The sequence below is a fragment of the Triticum aestivum genome, unplaced genomic scaffold (assembly GCF_018294505.1).
Source record: "Triticum aestivum cultivar Chinese Spring unplaced genomic scaffold, IWGSC CS RefSeq v2.1 scaffold190200, whole genome shotgun sequence".
Taxonomy (NCBI): domain Eukaryota; kingdom Viridiplantae; phylum Streptophyta; class Magnoliopsida; order Poales; family Poaceae; genus Triticum; species Triticum aestivum.
In genome coordinates this window covers 1-9,902 of record NW_025232325.1, presented here as the reverse complement: position 1 = coordinate 9,902, position 9,902 = coordinate 1, and the positions used below count along the sequence as shown (strand labels likewise).

General features: G+C 44.4%; 1 pseudogene; it reads right to left on the bottom strand.

Moving 5' to 3' along the window:
• Positions 1 to 337: 337 nt before the first annotated feature.
• On the bottom strand, positions 338 to 3,869 carry LOC123175929 (probable LRR receptor-like serine/threonine-protein kinase At3g47570; annotated as a pseudogene).
• Between the last annotated feature and the right edge of the window lie 6,033 nt (positions 3,870 to 9,902).

Below are 9,902 nucleotides of genomic sequence, written 5' to 3'. Positions count from 1 at the left end.
TCGTTTCTTGCCGTTGTGCTTGCTATCGTTCTGCTCCCCACGCAAGTTAAATAGCACGCCCGTACGTCCATTGAATTTGCTAAGCTTGTCTGCGTGATAAGCAGCCTCATTATCTTATTCACAACAACAACCTCCACCATTAACAACTGTTGTTTTCCATATGCATTCTTGTTTGATGACATGGTTCTTGCTTAGTAGTTATTGCAACTGCTGTGAGGCAGGGCAAATACAACCACAGGAAATGCCATAAAGGAGACTCTCTTCTGCAAATAATGAACAAGGATTAATTGAGAACAGAGAGACTAGAGAGTTAAGAGCCTGATTCAGTTCATCAATATTACAACCAATTTTTCCTCTATTTGTCTTATGTCCCAAGGCGGAGAGTATATAATATTTGTTTCATAATATTGGTTCACGGAAATGATAGTCATCTCTGTTTTTCAGCGCAATATCTCGGCTGCTGCAGTACAGAGAGGGTTCGGATTTGTAAATCCATGTCGTTACACACACACAATGCAATAAAATATCAAACATACGACAGCTTACTTATTCAGGTAGCTAATACCAACATAATTGCTTCTTCAATTTCCTCTGAGATATGCATCTCTGATGCCATGTAGCTTGGCAACCACCTCTTGCATGTTGGTACGTTCATGCGGAGAAGGCTTCGTGCAAGAAAGGCCAACGTTTAGCATAGATAGCAGAGAGCGTACACCTTTTTCCTTCAAGGCTGTTGGAGTTTCTTGGCAAAGCTCCAACTCTTGTACGAGCTGAGGATCGACAATCTCCATTACCCTATCAGGGAAGCTGATCTCTGTTAACTTCACAATGCTCAGTCCATCCTTAAACATGTCATCAGTTGGCCTTCTCCGAAGGAATATTTCGAGAAGGACGACACCAAAGCTGTAAACATCTGCGGCAGTTGAAACTTGAACACCCCCTGCGTATTCTATAGAATGAATGAATAACAAAAGGAGTTAATTTCGCTTTAACACATATGCAGAAAAGCTAAAGCAACACAAGATATAAAAAAGGCCAATACCTGGAGCAGCATATCCGATCGTTCCCATTAGTCCAACCGAAGAAGAGCTTGGGTTAGCAAGAGATGATGTCACGGAACCAACTTTGAATCTTACTAAGCCAAAGTCTCCAACATGAGCTGTCATATCGTCATCCAATAGAATGTTGCTAGGCTTCAGATCACAATGAACCATTGTTCCTTGGTTGTTATGGTGTAGGTACTCCATTGCATCCGCTACATCCACCACGATGCTCATCCTTTGACTCATTGTAAGAAGGTCCAAATCTGAAGAGCCTTCATAGTCTATAGTTGAATATAATAGATTATGTAAGTCTCCTCGTGGCATGAACTCATACACCAGGGCCTTGAAATCATTACCAGTAGAATCAATGCTTGAGCACGCAGTTAGGATAGGGACCAGATTACGATGCCGCACATTTCTCAACACATTACATTCTGCAATGAAGCTCTTGTGTGCTCCTCTTGTCTCTAAGTTGAAGACTTTTATGGCAACCTCAATTTCATCTTCAACTAGTTTTCCTCGATATACAGAACTGTATCTCCCGCAGCCAATTAAGTTGCGCGTTGAGAATCCCGCTGTCGCTCTGGCTAGATCACTAAAAGAAATCTTGGGAAATTTTGTAGCAAATGATGGTACAGATATAGATTTGCTCTTGTGCTTTCCTCTCCATATCAATATGCCAAATATGACCATAGCAAGTAAAACCATACTGGTTATTGGGATAACTACTTTGAGCACTAAAGATTCATTGTTTCTAGTTGAATTTGAAGGCGTAACAACGCATGCTTGCATGTGTAACTCTGATGGCCCACCACACAGTCCCTGGTTCCCCTCAATACGAATGTTCAGTTGCATTCTTGAATATCCCTTTTGCTGGAACCTCGCCTTGAAGATGGTTGAATGACAAATCTAGTTTCTCAAGATGTTGTAGGTTGCCAAGAGATAGTGGTATTGACCCAGTTAAGTTATTGCTAGAACAGTTAAAAAATTTGAGGCTGGTTATGTGGTCTAATGAAGAGGGAATACTGCCACCGAAAATATTTGAGTCCAACTCAATGTCTTCTAAACTTTCACAATCACCCAGAGTTTTGGGAATATCACCGGATAGTGTGTTTGATGAAAGTACCAAATGTACGAGTTGTTTGGCATTGCCAATGTCGGTAGGAAGTTGTCCATCTAGATTGTTGAAAGAAAAATTAATATGAAATATTGTTGGGATTTTAAAGATCTCTAATGGAACCCTACCATGAAGATTGTTGTTGGAAATGTCCAAATTTTGAAGCGTCGAAAAGTTTCCAAAGCTTGCTGGTATGTGACCAATGAACTGGTTCGAGGATAGATAGAGCTCTCCCAATTGAGACAAGTTTGACAAGGATGACGGAATGACCCCCGTAAAGAAGTTTGCTTCTAAACCAAATTGCTGCAAAATCTTGACAGATCCAATCCACTCTGGGACCACACCTGTAAATTGATTCATCCCCAATGTTAGAATAAACAAGTTGCGAAGGTTTGCTATGCCGGAAGGAAAATCCCCTGATAGTTGATTTTCTGCCAAGTATATCTCCTGGAGTTGATTGGAAAGGTTACCTAATGAATTTGGTACATGCCCTGATAGGCGATTCCGACTAACGGAGAACATCTGTAGGTCCGTGGAATTGCCTAAGCTGTCCAAAAACTCCCATTCTTCCCTGCTATGTGCTTGGAGTTGATTCTTTTCAAGATTCAACGACGAGAGCTGGGTAAGTTTGCCAATAGTGGTGGGCACCAATCCGGTGAAGTTGTTACCTGAAAAATCAACATCGTATAGATTGGAAGCATTACTTAATGAACTAGGAATGTGCCCGCCTAGAAAGATGTTGCCACCCAAAAAAAGTGTCTGGAGATTGTGGAGAGCGGTACAGAGATTTGGTGGCAGATTTCCACTTAAACCGTTGAGACCAAGGTCAAGGTCAATGAGAGTAGAAAGATTCAAGATGGCTTGTGGAAAACTGCCTGCCAGTTGATTGCCACCTGCATACAGGTACTGCAAGCTGGGCAGATCTGCAAACTCACTTGGGATATTTCCTTTGATTTGATTATTCAGGCAGCTAATGGTGGTTAGTGTTGTTATATTGACAAGAGAAGCTGGGATGGTGCCAGTAAGGTTATTAGTCCCAACACGCAGCACCTGAAGGACAGGAGGCAACTCAGTAGGAAATTGGCCAACTAGATGGTTGTGTGAAACATCCAGCACCCTGAGCTTTGAGCAGTTTACAAAACTTGGTATCCTTCCTTGTAGCATGTTATTTCTCAAGCGGAGGGTTTGGAGACGACGCAGGTGACCGAGGGAGGGTGGAATCTCCCCGGTGAGTGTGTTTTCCACCAGGGCTAGAGAATGCAGGAACGATAGGTTCCCAAGTGAAGGAGATATGTGTCCTACCAAACCTCGACTTGTAAGGTTTAGAGAACTGACACGATGTGGCAGAGTCTTCAGCCTGCACAAGACACCTTCCCAATTACAGAAGTGGATGCTATTGTTCCAGGACATGAAGGCCTGGTGTGGATCCAGACTGATTGCATCCTTGAACTGAAGCAGCGATAGCCGATCTGTCTCATTTGCATATAAGGATCTGCCACTGACGACATAATGTGCACTGTAAGCTACCAATACCGATAGAAGTAGCTGCCTGACTGTCGTAGCTTGCATTGCCGGTAGCTATGTGTGTTAGTCGAATTAGATCAATCTTCAGTGTTCTCTATGTATGCATAAATAAAGACGAGGAGAATTTCAAAGTCAGTAACTAATATATTTTTTATCATTGTTCATCGACCGTGTTGTCAAATAAAATCACGTCGCAGTCATGCGAGCTCACCGTCTCCTATAGGAGTCACATCGCGCACCGGTGTTTAATTTTGGCCTGGCTCATCGCGCACAATCACCTTTTTCCAACCATGTCCAGCTGCACATTGAATCTTCGATATCCTCTTTCTATGCATACATACATAAGAACACAGAGAATTTTAAAATTGTTGATAAGTATATGTCACACTCCAGATAGATATTCATCAATACATGCATGGATCAGTTTAAAAAAAATGCATGCATGGATCGTGCTGTATGAATTACGTACCTATGGATTATTTCTTCTCCTTCTTCTTCTTCCGTGTGTATACTCCAGCGCTTGCTTTCCTGGCCGGAACAGAAGAGCTAGCTAGCTACCGGCGCCGAAGGGCAGAGAGAGGAGCGAGAACAATGCATGTGTGTGTGCAGGTTTGGTGTGTGGAGTGTTTGGCTCACCTCCACCATGGCGGCCTTGATTTATAGGAACGATGGCGACACATGCTTGGTGGGTCTTTGTCGTTTGATTTACCAAGCAGCCCCATTGTGGTCTTATGAGTGTAGTGCGTGGCCAACAATCGGTAGTGTTGGGAGCACTGATGTGGTCAGGTTAATGCATTTGCGCCTTCCACACCGATGGAAAAGGCTTCTTAGTTGGGTTGGGTCAGTTCCCACTTGTAGGGGTAAAAATCAATTAATGGAACATATGTCCCGATTTCCCACTATCCATGTCTGGTTTTGACTTCGACGCACCGGATTCTGACCCCGACTGAACAGTCTAGCATGTAGAGATGTTTTCGCGAATACGCCAAAGCTTGCGTATGATTTCATTGATACAAGGAAATAGAATTTAGTACAGTGGAATGCAACACATGGCACAAACACAGGAAGGCGTGGACATGAAATCTGGAGCAGAGAGACAAATGATGCTCGGCCCAAACAGAGGATACAACACAACAAAATTCACCAATCCTGAAACTAGAGGGGCATGCCGAACTAGCATTACATCCAACATCTCCAAAAGCAACACCGGGGACGCTGCGAGCAAGCAAGATAGCGCCAACAAGAAGGTGAATGATGCCGTGATGCTGCCACCATCTTGTTCGAAGAACCAGATCTAGGGTTTCCCCCTGTGCTTTAAGTGGGGCATGCATCAAAGCCATGGCAACGCCTCCAAGAAGGGAAACGACACCCGCAAGTGCCGCCATTGCCAGCAATGCCAAGCCGTGCAGAGCTTTTGCTCTGGGCTCAGTCCAGGCGAGATCGTTGGATGAGACCGCCACCTTAGAAAGGGGAGGGTGGGGTTGTGCCTGCTGCCGGAGGGTGGCATCGGGTGCCACCGTGAACACGGGCTTTGGATCTGGCTCAAGGACGAGGCATGGAGGTGGACAGGGGCGACGAGGCGCTGGGGCAAAGAGAGACGCCGTGGGGAACATGACAGTGGCCGACGACACCGACAAGCCATGATCCGGAGGGGTACGCGGATCTGGGCTGCTGGGTCGAAGTTGTTGGGATGTCGACGAGCCGAAGAAGGTGGAACGAATGCAACAATTTGATCGTCGGGGCTGGAACCATGCCGGCAGAGGGCACCGACAAGCCAAGGATGCTGGAAGACGCAGGTCCAGAGCCACCAGGACTAGATTAGCACCGACAAAGAATCCACCGCGAGCCCTCTTGCGCCTGCCGTGTCACCAGACTAGCTCGGCACTAATGGCAGCCGCCGGTGGGAAGTAACCACCATGAACTCACAAAGCCACTACGCTAGAGCCTTCACAGTAGCTTGGGGACAGGCGCTGCAACCCACGCCGGAGTAGCAGGGGAGACGTAGTGGACAATGGGAGCCGCCCTGTGCCACGCCAAGGCCGGATCTTGGGGGAGGGGTGGAGGGGCACGCCGTAGCCGAGATGGCGGCATAACAGGGATGGCCAGGAAGGTTGGAGCAACCACCGCGACTGCCGCCCCCGGCAGCAAGGACGCCCGAGTAGTGGAACGAATCGCATATCTGCAGGGAGGGCCGAAGACACTTCTACAAAGCCAGAGGCGTGACCCGGACCTAGGCGGACGCAACCGCAATCGCGAGCCGCTCGGGCTAAAGGAACTGTTGTGTCGCCCGACAGATCAGCGGGGAAGGGCTGAAGCAGAGGCTGCTGACGACGGATCCCAGTGAAGGAAATATGCCCTAGAGGTAATAATAAAGTTGTTATTTATATTTCCTTATATAATGATAAATGATTATTATTCATGCTAGAATTGAATTAACCGGAAACTTAGTACATGTGTGAATACATAGACAAAACAGAGTGTCCCTAGTATGCATCTACTTGACTAGCTCGTTAATCAAAGATGGTTATATTTCCTGACCATAGATATGTGTTGTCATTTGATGAACCGGATCACATCATTAGAGAATGATGTGACCCATCCGTTAGCTTAGCATTATGATCGTTGAGTTTTATTGCGATTGATTTCTTCATGACTTATACATGTTCCTCTGATTATGAGATTATGCAACTCTCGAATATCGGAGGAACACCTTGTGTGCTACCAAACGTCACAACGTAACTGGGTGATTATAAAGGTGCTCTACATGTGTCTCCGAAGGTGTTTGTTGGGTTGGCATAGATCAAGATTAGGATTTGTCACTCCATGTATCGAAGAGGTATCTCTGGGCCCTCTCCATAATGCACATCACTATAAGCCTTGCAAGCAATGTAACTAATGAGTTAGTTGCGGGATGATGCATTACGGAACGAGTAAAGAGACTTGCCGGTAATGTGATTGAACTAGGTATGATGATACCGATGATACGAGTAAAGAGACTTGCTTGGACACTGGAATTGTTCCGGATGAGTTCGGGCATTTTCCGGAGTACCGGGAGGTTACCGGAACCCCCCAGGGAGTCAATAGGCCTTATTGGGGCTTAGTGGAAGAGAGGAGGAGGCGGCCAAGGTGGGGGCACGCTCCCCCCAAGAACAATCCGAATTGGGAGGGGGGCCGGACCCCCTTTCCTTCTCTCCCTCTCTCTCTTCCTTCTTCTCCTACTCCAACTAGGGATGGGGGGAAACCTACTCCTACTGAGAGTAGGACTCCCCCCCTTGGGCGTGCCATAGAGGGCCGGCTCTCCCCTCCCGCACTCCTTTATATACGGGGGAGGGGTGATGACCCACAAGTATAGGGGATCTATCGTTGTCCTTTTGATATGTAAGAGTGTCGAACCCAACGAGGAGCAGAAGGAAATGATAAGCAGTTTTCAGCAAGGTATTCTCTGCAAGTACTAAAATAAGCGGTAACAGATAGTTTTGTGACAAGATAAATTGTAACGAGCAATAAGTAACAAAAGTAAATAAAGTGCAGCAAGGTGGCCCAATCCTTTTTGTAACAAAGGACAAGCCGGAACAAACTCTTATATAAGGAAAAGCGCTCCTGAGAACACATGGGAATATCGTCAAGCTAGTTTTCATCACGTTCATATGATTCGCGTTCGGTACTTTGATAATTTGATATGTGGGTGGACCAGTGCTTGGGTGCTGTTCTAACTTGAACAAGCATCCCACTTATGATTAACCTCTATTGCAAGCATCCGCAACTACAAAAAAAGTATTAAGGTAAACCTAACCATAGCATGAAACAAGTGGATCCAAATCAGCCCCTTACGAAGCAGCGCATAAACTAGGGTTTAAGCTTCTGTCACTCTAGCAACCCATCATCTACTTATTACTTCCCAATGCCTTCCTCTAGGCCCAAATAATGGTGAAGTGTTATGTAGTCGACGTTCACATAACACCACTAGAGGCTAGACAACATACATCTCATCAAAATATCGAACAAATACCAAATTCACATGACTACTAATAGCAAGACTTCTCCCTTGTCTCAGGAACAAACGTAACTACTCCCAAAGCATATTCATGTTCATAATCAGAGGGGTAATAATATGCATATAGGATCTGAACATATGATCTTCCACCAAATAAACCAACTAGCATCAACTACCAGGAGTAATCAACACTACTAGCACCAATTCCGGACTTGGAGACAGGAATTGGATACAAGAGATGAACTAGGGTTTGGAGATGAGATGGTGCTGGTGAAGATGTTGATGGAGATTGCCCTCTCCCGATGAGAGGAGCGTTGGTGACGATGATGGCGATGATTTCCCCCTCCCGGAGGGAAGTGTTCCCGGCAGAACAGCTCTGCCGGAGCCCTAGATTGGTTCCGCCAAGGTTCCGCCTCGTGGCGGTGGAGTTTCATCCCGAAAGGTTGCTTGCTATTTTTTCTCATCGAAAGACTTCATATATGAGAAGATGGACGCTGGAGAGCCACCAGGGGGCCCACGAGGTAGGGGGCACGCCCTAGGGAGGGGGGCGCGCCCCCACCCTCGTGAGCAGGGTGTGGGCCCCCCGGCCTTCATCTTTGGCGAGGATTTTTCTTTATTTATTTTAAGATATTTCGTGGAGTTTCAGGACTTTTGAAGTTGCGCAGAATAGGTCTCTAATATTTGCTCCTTTTCTAGCCTAGAATTCCAGCTGTCGGCATTCTCCCTCCTTAAGTAAACATTGTAAAATAAGAGGGAATAGCCATAAGTATTATGACATAACGTGAAATAACAGCCCATAATGCAATAAATATCGATATAAAAGCATAATGCAAAATGGACGTATCAACTCCCCCAACCTTAGACCTCGCTTGTCCTCAAGCGAAAAGCCGATAACAATAAATATGTCCTCATGTTTAGAGGTAGAGGCGTCGATAAAAATAAAATACGGACATGAAGGCATCATGATTATTCTCATAACAGCAACATATATAGATTTTGTCATGTGATTACTTATATTCAAGTGATGATCTATTCACAATGCAAAAGTATGAATCAGAAACCTTATTGGGCACCAACAAACTATAATCTCAGTCATTGAAGCAATTGCAATTTATCATAACATCGGAAAGAGTCTATGTCAGAGCTTAGAAGCAAGTCCACATACTCAACTATCATCTAGTCCTTCATGATTGCTAACACTCATGCGATACATGTGGTTACGGAGTTTTAACCGAACACAGAGAAAGATAGGGGCTTATAGTTTTGCCCCACAACCTTTTACCTCAAGGGTAATGTCAACAATAATAACTCATGTTCCCCTACATCCAATTAGATATATATATCATGTTCTTTCCAACATGCTAGCACTACAAGAAATATGTTAATACATGACAGTCCTGATCCGTCATGGATTAGTGAAAAACTGTCATGGGTGCCTGTCCATGACAGATTTGAAATCCGTCATGTATATCGCGTCATAATTTTACAGCATACCTTACATGACGATTCTTGTCCGTCATGGATCTGTCCCAGGCCCGCCCAGGCCCAATCCATTGTGACGGAACAATCCGTCATGGACTAACACATGTAGGATTTTTTTATTGACCAATTAGAATGACGTGTCTACCTGCGTGGACATTATTTTTCTTCACAAAATTCATCATGGTTGAGCACATTAAACCATTTCTTTAGGCCTAATTTTTAGCACAATGCGTTACACAAAGCCTAATGCCAATTTTGGTCCAAGAGAAAATATTTGTTAAATGTACAACATTACGCAGTTCAGCCAGTATGCAGCCGGCTCTATGCATCTACATCATAGAACTTTATAAAATCCTCAAAAAAAGATAACTTGCATTTTATATTGACAAAATATATCACACATCATGAGTACAATTCATTTTACATCAACAGATCATACAAACTGTTGAGGCTGTTATTTAGGTTCTTGCTGTCGGCCCTCCTGATGGCAACCATCATGTTTGATTGTGATGAGCAGCACCAAGTAGCCCACTTCCCAATCTTACCTGCATATTTACAAGAATATTAGATAATTGTAGATATGAACAGATAGTAGAAATAACATAATTACAACAAATATAAAAATGAATTACATGTTGTCCAAAAATCTTAAATCTTATAGTGCCTAGAAATGAGAATAACAATGTATCTACTATAAAATAAGAGTAAACATGAGGTTTCTTAAAAAATTATCAAAAAAAAA